Source organism: Protopterus annectens, chromosome 14.part0, assembly GCF_019279795.1.
Source record: "Protopterus annectens isolate FY-2018-M chromosome 14.part0, PAN1.0, whole genome shotgun sequence".
NCBI classification, from domain to species: domain Eukaryota; kingdom Metazoa; phylum Chordata; order Ceratodontiformes; family Protopteridae; genus Protopterus; species Protopterus annectens.
The window spans coordinates 967,593,951-967,606,347 of record NC_056748.1 but is presented as its reverse complement, the minus strand read 5'-3'; positions in this window follow the sequence as shown (position 1 = coordinate 967,606,347).

Sequence of the window (12,397 nt, the reverse complement as noted above, 5' to 3'; positions counted from 1 at the left end):
TCAGTAAATATGCACAATCTCTGAAGAAGTAAAAGTCATCTAAATAATTCCACATTAAAGAGATCTGTAACTAATGAAGACATTGCTGCTGGCAAACAACTTTATATTTCATTGTTTTGTCTACAAATAAAGTGCCTGTTGCCCTTGAGGAATAAATTGCCTATGTTACACTAAAAAAATGATGTTGTTGTTGTTGTTAAAAAATGATAAGCTAGTAATATTGCAATAGGTAATGGATGGGAAACTGATAACAGGTTCATAGTTACTAGGTATCTTCACCAAAAAGGACTGCAACATCCACCCCTTTGCAACACAGTACAGTATCAGCAATGCATCTACCTACTGTGGGAGTATAACCCACAGCCTTTTGCATTAAAAGCAAGTACACTACCTGTTGTGCTATTCACAATGCAAGCAGACTCAACATAAGCAGCACTAAACTTTTGCTCCGTTGGAAAATCTACTCAGCACTCAGCTGTATCTCTGAACTTTGCTGCCCAAGAAATCTGGAAAAAGCCAAAATTTATTGGGGGGGGAGCAAAAGCCTAAAAAACAGGGACACATTTTAAACATTGCTTGCATAATGTTGGAAAGTTGCTAGAATAAAATGTTGTGTTACCACCATACATTTCACTGCCAAGACTTGAACCCAAGACACTGTGCAAAATAGTCAGAACAGCACACATAGTGATGCCAAATCAGTTGTTTTGTGAAAGAGAGAAAGACTGAGGCTTAAATGGCTATCATTTAGTGAATTCAGTTCTCACCATAGCTGTCAACCTCTTAACAGAAAACACATGAACAAAGCCAGTAATGGGGGAACACAACACCCAAACATATTCAGTGAATTCAGTTCTCACCATAGCTCTCAACCTCTTAGCAAAAAACACGTGAACAAATCCAGTAATGGGGGAATACAGCCCCCAAACATATTCAGTGAATTCAATTCTTACCATAGCTTTCAACCTTAGCACAAAATACCTGGACAAAGCCAATAATGGGGGAATACAGTCCCAAAAAACAGGGACAAATTTCAAACATCCATCTTAGAAAATTGCTAGAATAAAATGTTTTGGGTAACCATGTACTTTCTGAAGAATATGACATCTGAAATTCAAATGCTTGTCATTTTTATTTATTTAACATTTATTAACCAGGAAAGTCTGACTTGGAACAAAAGCCAATTTTCAGCAGAGGCCCAGGGAGAAACACTCCAGGCACATGTCTTTGTAAGATGGGAGGATACTATAGGTGACAATGTCCCACAGTGGTTCTCTGCTTACTTAAACAACCCTTACTTTTAAATATGGACTCTTCACAACATTGAACCTTCTCAGAAGGAATATCACAACACACCATCCTGGGATCTGTACTCTTTTCCATCTTCATTAACAGCTTTGGAATTGCCATGACTTACCAGGATTAAACTGTTTTTTGGAAGCCCATACTCTTTATGTAGATGACATTATTGTACTGTATTCTGAAGACTCACTTCATAAGTTGCAAGATACACTGCAATGTGACTTCTTTTGTGGACCTGGTTTGCAGAAATGCAACTTGCAACTGATAGCCAAAAAATAAATATCAATAAATAAAAATATTACTATGCTTTTTGGCATATCAGATCATGAAATCATACCACTTACTAAGTATTGCTGAACCCATCATTCAGCTTTACTCACAATTACAGCTCAGAGATACCTGGGAATAACACAACTAACACCACCTTTAATGAACAAAATACCACAACATCAGCCTTCAAACAGTTAAGACTGGCATATAAATATTCAAGTCTGTTTCCACTGGAATCCACGAGTGCCCTGGGGTTACAAATTATGTTGTCAACATGTGAATGTTGCTTGTCTTACCAGGTGTATACTAAGCCCAAATTACCAAGTCATAGTAATCAGGATATGCAGATACATATCCATATGGGGTCCAAAGAGCATTCCTGCTACTCTCTGCAAAATGCAAACTGGCTCCCAGTAACTGCCAGGTCCACTCTGCTACTTTACTGCTTCACATTCAAGGTACTAACCTGTTCCTTCTGTCTACCACTCACAAACAAACTGCATAGCAGACACACCAGTTATTCCCTGTGAGCATATTCAGAGAATGCAATATTACTGGCAAAGCCTCACTTTTTCAAAGTAACAGGTAAAACAGCTTTCGCCATTATCTTGGAACTCATTACCTTAAAATATCAGAAACATCAAAAAATGAGCATAAACTGAAAAAGTTGCTGGAGTGACAGGGTTTGTTTTAACATAAATTTTCTGAAGGATATGAAGTCTGAAATAGAAATGTATGTCATTATTTAGTGACTTCAACCCTCAGATCATCCTGGTGATTTGCCAAAAAAAAAAAATAATTGTATGAGGAACAGACCAAACATAAGAGGCAAGTCTCTGGACATTCTGCAAGAATCTGGACAGTTGAGAGGTATGTCATATACAGATCAGTGTCAGACTTCAAATTATGCAGAAAATGCATGTCCAGACAAACTCTGCTAATCTTGCATGTTTCTAACTGTATAACAGCAATACTTACAACCTGTCCCTACTTCTGGAACTTTGTACCCATTTTGTTGGGCTTTCTCCACATGTCTTGTAATAAGAGTTTGACAGGTATGCAGACACAGCATGCAAAACTGTGGACAGAGCATATCAATCCAAACAGTGGACAGTATTTCCACCTGCCCTCTGTCATGCTGTAGCTCCCACATCTCCATAATGTCCTCCTCACAGGCAAGGAAAAGGGGCAAGGCCCACATGAAGGACTTAATTAGAGCAATGTGTTGCCATGCCATTGGCTAATGGAAAGACACCACAGCTGTTATGGATACAATTAGCAAGTAGGAGACACCAATTAGTGCACAGGCCATCACCTGCTCATGAGCATTACCTACAAAAGGCCAGCTGCTGCCTATGTAAAACAGGTCTGAGCCTTTCTATCAGTGGCGGCTGGTGACTTCAAATCAAAAGGGGGCTGCAGGAGACAGCTGAATGGGTGGGGTCAATGGGAAGGGGTGTGGCTGACTAGAAAGGGGAGGATCTATGCTCAAGACCACAAAAACTGTAACTTTAATTAAATACGCTGCCTTGGGTGCCAAACTGTCATTATGAGAGTCCAATCAAAACAAAATGAAGTGTAGAAGAAAAAAAATATTTCAGTGCATTGGCTACATGACATCTTACTTAATATCTTGTTGGAAACAAAAAGGTTGTGAGGCATGAAAAAATAAATTACTTTTTAAATACATTACTAGAATGCCAGTCAAAGTCAAGTATAAGAAAAACACACAGCACTCAACTCAAACCACTTCTCCTTGCTCTGCAGTTCTAATTATAATTTATATTCAGCTTTATTAAAGTACCAAGTGACATGCTGAAAGTAACCATCTCTGTGATAACCCCACTTGTAAAAATGTTTCTTATCCAAAAAAATACCTGCTGCCTGACAACAACTATCTACTTGTTTCATGGGGAAAACATGATCCAAGTAAAAAATGAAAAGCAAACAAGAAACAAGCTCAAGATCCATCGCTTAAAGGATTACTGCACAGGTTATGGACCACACACGATATATTGGCATTCTGTTTAGTTTACAGGTAAAGTCTTCAAAGATGACTGCAAGTCTCCAACAAATGTAATGACCTTCTTAAAATAATGTAATCCTGTCCTTTATTACAAATACTGTTATATGCATTTCAATAACCAAGGCTTATACGGTATCTAGTTATGTAAGTATTCTCTGCATGGCAACAACAGAAAGGCTTTCAGTGTTGGCAATTCTTTAACAGTATGCTTATTAAAGCTTACTTGCATCTTACAATCTCAGACAAGCTTACCTGATGGTCATTAAAGCATTGCTACTTAAACACAGAGCAACAGGCACTTTCTGAATAATAATAAGCATAAATCAACAGTATAAAAATATGACAGAAACCAGAACTTTCTGCAAAATCAAGGACAGATGAAAAGCCACTGTAGTACTTGTGTCTAGCTTGAATGGGGGGATACTCTGCACATTTACACTGCATAACTGCTCCTTGCCTTGCTTGGACACATCCAGAGTCACTACATGGGGGAGTAGGGTGCAACAAGTATGTCACAATTTGAAATGTCTCTGACTGACTGTGATGGTCTGGACACATTTGTCATACCTCTCAACCACAGAGCAAGAAATCTGGACAAAGCCATACATAGAAGTGGGACAAAGGCCCAAAAATAAGGACACTTTTAAAATATTGCTCTTATAAATTTAGAAAGACAATATAATAGTAGGTCTTGAACTAGTATGAATTTTTTGAAGGGTATGAAATCTGAAACTCAAATGCCTGTCATTATTTTCTAACTTCAGTCTTAAATGATTTGCCACTAATTTGTCAAAAAACACAATTTTATGAAAAACGGACCAAAATGTGATGCAAAAATATAAAATAGCCACACAATACAGCTGGGAACCTGTCAAAGAAGGGACACTTTTTAAATATTAGTACTGCTAACTTGAGCAGCTGATAAAATAAAAGAATCTACATGCATTTCTGAAATAAAAGTAATCTATAACTCTGATTATTAATTATATATTAATTGTAAACCCTCCACGTTTTCTTCCAAAATTGCCAGTTTGGGGAGAGATTATTAGGGGAAGAGCAACATTTTGAGCCAAAATATGGGACAGTTGAGAGGTTTGGATATGCCTAATTCTATAGAGCAATTTATTTGCACGTACCTCTCAACCTGTTAATGAAGGAAATCTGGACAAGGCCAAATATATTGGGGGAACATATAAACAGTACTAAAATTGCTCTTGTATAACTTGAGACAGTTGATAGAATAACAGGTCTTGCTTTAACATGCATTTTTCTAAAGGTTACAAAGTCTGAGACTCAGTGTCTGTCATTATTTAGTGACTTAATTCCTAAATGATTTGCCAGAAAACCACAAATTTTATGACGAACAAACCAAAAATAAGAAGCAAAAATCTATTTATTCTGCAAAAATCTGGACAGTTGAGAGGTATAGTTCAGCTGGGGCTGTCTTTGAGTTTGCTGCTCTTCCCCCCTCACAAAATCATGGTTGAATGGAGCCTCCCCCCTGCAGCCATTCCAATGAACCATTACTTGACTATTTCACCCCATTTACCATAAACAGTAATGTGCATACTGCTTTACTTCTGCAATGATTTGGACTTAATTTGAAAGTTTTATTTTGCATTTTACAGCACAAACACTAGTAGATATCTGCTAAACAAAGCAATGCAGTCTCACAATGAAAACAGACTTTGCATTAAACCTTCTCTGCCCTTGAAACTCACAATCATTTAAACAGTATTGAAACCCACATTCAAAGAAAATACATTTTGCCAGTAGCAGACAAAGATTAACTTTGGGCTGTTTTCAAATCACAGGTCCCTTGCACACGAAACATACACATGCTCTTTGATACACCTTCCTGATTGTATTAAATTATATTCCTTGTACAATACAGTACAGTTTTAGAGGGCATTTTAAATTTATTGTTTTGAACAATTTTCCAGTAAACAATGAAACAAAATGCATGCACCAATAATGACAAAACTGCCCTATTCAGAACATTTCCATCATAAAAGTCTACTCAAACTTCTACAGTCCACCAGTATCAGTAAATATGCACAATCTCTGAAGAAGTAAACGTCATCTAAATAATTCCACATTAAAGAGATCTGTAACTAATGAAGAGGTTGCTGCTGGCAAACAACTTTATATTTCATTGTTTTGTCTACAAATAAAGTGCCCGTTGCCCTTGAGGAATAAATTGCCTATGTTACACTAAAAAATGATGTTGTTGTTGTTGTTAAAAAATTATAAGCTAGTAATATTGCAATAGGTAATGGATGGGAAACTGATAACAGGTTCATAGTTACTAGGTATCTTCGCCAAAAAGGACTGCAACATCCACCCCTTTGCAACACAGTACAGTATCAGCAATGCATCTACCTACTGTGGGAGTATAACCCACAGCCTTCTGCATTAAAAGCAAGTACACTACCTGTTGTGCTATTCACAATGCAAGCAGACTCAGCATAAACAGCACTAAACTTTTGCTCCCTTGGAAAATCTACTCAGCTGTATCGCTGAACTTTGCAGCCCAATAAATCTGGAAAAAGCCAAAATTGATTGGGGGGGAGCAAAAGCCCAAAAAAACAGGGACACATTTTAAACATTGCTTGCATAACATTGGAAAGTTGCTAGAATAAAATGTTGTGTTACCACCATGCATTTCACTGCCAAGACGTGAACCCAAGACCCTGTGCAAAATAGTCAGAACAATACACATAGTGATGCCAAATCAGCTGTTTTGTGAAAGAGAGAAAGACTGAGACTTAAATGGCTATCATTTAGTGAATTCAGTTCTCACCATAGCTGTCAACCTCTTAACAGAAAACACATTAACCAAGCCAGTAATGGGGGAACACAGCGCCCAAACATATTTAGTGAATTCAGTTCTCACCATAGCTTTCAACCTCTTAGCAAAAAACACTTGAACAAAGCCAGTAATGGGGGAATACAGCCCCCAAACATATTCAGTGAATTCAGTTCTTACCATAGCTTTCAACCTTAGCACAAAATACCTGGACGAAGCCAATAATGGGGGAATACAGTCCCAAAAACAGGGACAAATTTCAAACATCCATCTTAGAAAATTGCTAGAATAAAATGTTGTGTGTAACCATGTACTTTCTGAAGAACATGACGTCTGAAATTCAAATGCTTGTCATTTTTATTTATTTAACATTTGTTAACCAGGAAAGTCTGACTTGGAACAAAAGCCAAATTTCAGCAGCGGCCCAGGGAGAAACACTTCAGGCACATGTCTTTGTAAGATGGGAGGATACTAGAGCACCCAGAGGAAACTCACACAAACACAGGGAGGACATGCAGACTCCACACAGAAGGCACCCCAGCCAAGAATCAAACCAGAGAACCTGTAGGTGTCAGGCAACAATGCGCTACCACTGCACCACTGCACTACTGACTGTGTAAAGACACAAAAATACAGAAACCACAGATTTTATGAGGAACAGAACAACTATGAGGCAAAAATCTGCACATTTTTTACAAATGGTGGTGGGTAGGGAATTTAGGCTCTTGCCACCTCGGCCCAAGGTACAGGGTTCAATCCTGTGTATTCTCTACCCACCACCATATAGCCACTGGAGCATTACACACACACACACACACACACACACACACACACACACACACACACACACACACACACACACACACACACACACACACACTCTCTCTCTTCTGGAGTTTAGTAAGGTCCATACCTGAGAGCAAGTTAGTAAAATGAGAGCAAGTCCTTCCCTTTTCCTGCAGTCCCATACCTGAGAGAGCAAGTCCTTCCCTTGTCCTGCAGTTCCATACCTTAGGGCTTAGTAAGGTCCATTGTAAAAAGCCAATGAAGCTCGTCCTAGTTCTTCCCACGAGAGCAAGCAAGCTGGGTGCTACCCAGCTTGCGGACGTTGCAGTCTGATCCCCTTTCAGTTTGTGCAGTTGTAACTGCATAGACTTCTGGGATATTGCTATCTTCCCAATCCAGACTACTGGTGAGACAGTCTGGAGTCTGTGCACATGCTCCAGACTTGTTCACCAGCAGTCCGGATATCAGAAATACTGCGAGTGCGCATGCACGATGTTTTGCGACTTGCATTTTTTTTCCCTTTTCTGTTATGTTTTACAGCTGGGGGCTGCAGTCCTGCAGCCCAATAGCATGAGCCACCCCTGCTTTCTATGCAAAGACAGACTGCGAATACAGAAAGCTACACTTCTGGATTACTCTGAGAAAACACTACAGCACTATAATGGGTATGTCAAACAATTAAGCATATAATGGAATGCAGATGGGGGATGCAATAATGGGAAATAGGAAGTTAAACAATAACTCTCAAGAAGACTTGCTTGACTGACATGTTGCTGTCCAGCACCTATGGCCATCCCTGCTGGCTCTGTCTGCAGTGACATAGATCACAGATCTGGGCCCTGAGTCACCCCAGCAAAGGTCAGCTCACATATGAGTACTACTGGAGTATCTGTTGTACAATACTGACTGTGACACTGCCAGGCCAGCTACCTGGGATGTTGTAAATATTCATATGTCACTTCTGAATACTACTATGATACATATGCTTGTCTTACAAATGAAAGAGACCTACAGTATGTAGGGTATGTGCACAGTAAACAACTGGTGCACAAGTTTGTGTTGAACTGTATGTTATACACTGAGCTCATACCTTTCAACTGACCAGAGTTTTGCAGACTGACCACATGTTTGCCTCATATTTGTAGTCATTTTCTCATACAGTTGTGTTTTGCCTGGCAAATCACTGGCATGTCAGTAAAGACTGAAGTCATAACATAGCAAATATTTGAATGTCAGATGTCATATCCTTCAGAGTATTCCTGTGAATGCAACATCTACTTTGCTATCAAATGTCTAAGTGTGTTACAGTAATATTCATGAAGTGTCACTATTTTTGGGCCTTTGCCCCCCATTTATGTGTGCTTTTGTCCAGATGTCTTGCTCTAACAGGTTGAGAGGTATGACTGAGCTGCAAGAGTGTAAACACAGTGTGCCATACTGACAAAGAACAGAAATGTATATCAAGTATTACCTGTTCACGTGTATGGATTAATAGTAGTAGCTGGAAGCCTCAAACATGCAGACATGAGTTGCAATATGTCAGATAAATATGCTGTACTTGTTTTAAAAATGTGCAATCTTAGTTTCACTGCATCAGGCAGACATAAACAAGGTTGTTGTATTGCTTTGAAACAGAAATAATTACTAGTTTGATTATAATTACTAGGTTGAAATTGGAAAAGTGTTTAACTGTGTTATGACTTTGTGTCCAAGCCTACACCAAACATTTATATGAGCACCTACATAGCTGTATGGACTCAGCAATACCTGACTGGACAAAATCATCTCCCCCAAGGTAGAGTAAACCTCTATGGTAGACAGCAGCAATACACAAACTCCATAACAGGTGGAAATATTGGCTGTACAGGGCCAAGAAGGAGCAGGTGCCAAATTGGAACCAATCTCACCTTTCTCTGAACAAGCAAATAAAGTCAAAGGTGAATTACTTTAAGGTTAACTTTGAGTGCAAATTGGACATATCCACCAAGGCTGATCACAAGGCCTTCTTCACATATGTTTGCAGTCTCAGAGGCAACATGCATATCTGCTCTGTACTGGTGGCCAATAACACCACATACGTAAGTACCCATAATTTTAAATTTGCCATGAACATGTTACTGAGAATAGTAGAGGAGGTAACATCAGTATACATTTAGCAGAGAAAGAGGTGAGATGGCAAATTTTAACTGATGCTTCCACAATGCCTGAACTAAATGATTATATTACTATTAAGCCTTTTTTACAAAAAGCAAAATAATTTATAAGTTATGTAGTTATTGATCAAATTTGGAGTTGAATATACATATTTTTACATTTGTTATTTATTTTTTATGTATTTGGATGTTTATAAATTTTATAAATTGTATATATCTTTTTAGTGGAAGGTAGTTATTTATTATAGGATTCATTACCTATAAGGTTTCCTTTCTATTGTAGAAAAGTATAAATACAAGAATGCCCAAATGTAAGTGCTTACTAAATATTTAAATATGAGTTTTTGGTGTCTGTTACTTAATTGTATATATGTCTCTGATGACATCTTCTGCACATGTTGTCTATAAACTGTGATGAGGACACAGTAGTGCTATATTTATTATATTTATAGTTATCAATACATGTCTAGGTGGATCAGCGGTCCCATATAACTATGGTTGCCACAGATTTATTTATTTATACAAATATTGAAATTTATTTTTAAAATTGATTTTATTATTAAGATCTTTTGCATTTTTAGTATTTATAATATTTACTATCAATGTTCATTCATTGCTGCTATATATGATTGTACTGAAGGACACTCATATATATATTTACTGCACAATTAAGATGGATTATATTTATAGGAATGTTGTCTATTTACTGTGTCCATGACAGCTAATTATGTAATTTGCACCGTTTTTTTTACTAGAATCAGAATCAGCGACCAATAGACATAATAATATATGATTTATATGTACATACAATGTTTTTGTTTTTGTCTTTATTTTTGTGTATTTTGTTATCCAATGTTATTTTTATGTCAAAATTGTAGCTTGAACATATAGAGCACGATATGCACTTTAAATAGGATGGACATAATATATGTTTTGATATATTTTTCAGCGATGTATTTCTTTAAATGGAAGTGCTGTGTTGGTGCCAAAAAGTGTTTAAAAAGGTTTTAGTTAATTAACTAATTGATTCTGATGAAGTCCACATGCTGGTGGATGAAAGCACTTAATCAGTTTATTTCTTTTTGAACTAGTGGTTTTTATTTTCAAGTTTGTTGTGTTGAGCTATTCACATTAAACAGGATGTATTATAGCTTTGCCTTGTGTGCTTTATCCTTCTGGACAAGTTTAGTGTTGGAGATTTGTTGTGGACTTTACACATACACATATGCCATAGATATAGCCAAGCGGCTGCAGACAGGTTAAGTAAAAACCTCACTCTCCCTGTCTCCCATCAGTAAAGGAAGACATGCAAAGCACCTTCCCTCCTCCTCTCACCATCAGGGAGCAGGTCCGTAATGCCCCCTCAAAGGCAACAAACTGAAGTCTCCATGGGACATGATAACATCCCTAGCTGCATCCTACATGAACTCAGGCATGAGCTCTCAGATCCAATACACACTGTAGTCAACCAAAGCCTGAGCACCAGTGTTATCCCATCCGCATGGAGGACAGCCACTGTCACCCCTTTACACAAAGGTGGAGCATCCACTGACCCAGCCAGTCATATGCTCATCAGCCTAACTAGCCTGATCTGCAAGACCATGGGAGGCATTATCAAGGTCCTTATAAACAGGGACATCAGCAACCTCAAAATTCTTGAGCCCACACAGTTTGGTATTGTGAAAAGGAGATCAGGCCTGTTAAACCTGGTTGACTTCTCTGAAGCGGTCAACAAACACATGGATGAGGGGAATACAGTGCACACTGCCTACCTTCACTTAGCCAAAGCCTCTGACAATAATCCCCAGTTGGTCATAATACATAAGCCTACACAGCTAGGCATCAGCCTGTATGTTACCAGATGGGTCGCTAACCGACTCAATGATAGTACCCACTCAGTCAAAGTAGTGGAAACTGACTCAATGATAGTACCCACTCAGTCAAAGTAGTGGAAGCCACCTCTAGTAGTAGACCCTTAAAGAGTGGCGTACCCCAAGGATCTGTCTGGGGGCCTCTACTGTTTGGGATATACTGTTCTGAGGTGCAAGACAAAACCAGTGGTCTGTGACTGACCAGGTGTACAGATGACTGCAAGCTGGCCATTGTCTTACATCCCCCTAGTGATGTGAGCATCCTCCAAGAGGCCCTTACCCAAATTAATGACTGGTGTCAGAAGCATTGCCTCAAACTGAATGCCAGGGAATGCATCATTATCCCTATTGTGGTAGATGTCATCCACACTAGTTATGACAGTAATAGCAATGTACTGAGCATGCAATCAGGCATGAGGTGACTTTTGCACCAAGGTTGATAGCAACCTGACAGTTTCCCACTGCTCTGGCACCATTGTACGGAAGGCTGTTTACATGGCCCACTTCACAGATAAGGGTATGTCATCCAGGAACCAGGAGGCCATAGCATCCCTGGACTCCTCCCTTATCAGACCCATTACTGAGTACAATGGCTCATTTAGCATGTACCTTGCCAACCACATGCAGCAGTTGCAGAGACCACAGAGGTTCCTGACCAGGAAAATACAGGGTTTGCAACACCTATCCTATACAGACAGGTTGAAAGTTCTACTCAGTGTCATACAGACTGATCATAGGGGATTTGTGTCTGGCTAACAAAGCCATTCCCAAACCAGCCTGCATGGAGTTTCTGCATATCCGTAGGACAAACCCCACTCATGCAACATGCATGCAAGACCCTCACCTGGTCTGTGACATGAATAGTACTTTCTGGCAGGATAGATTTGTGTCTCAAACAATACACTCTCTGTAAAATACACTCTCTCCCCATGTCTAGCAGAGTACCTATTTAGCATTCTTTAAGAAGAAGCTGGATGACTGCATGGGAAACACAAAAGACACCCCTGGGATACCAACTGTGTCCCAGCTGGACAGGGGAAACAGGTGCTGACTTTGAAGGGACATGGGAAAAATCTGGGATAGGCTTATGAGGACATCTGGGCCAATAGCCTAGTATCATCCTATGAATCTATGCACCTAGTACTTTACATGTTTCCTGTATGTATTGCAGACTGTCCTG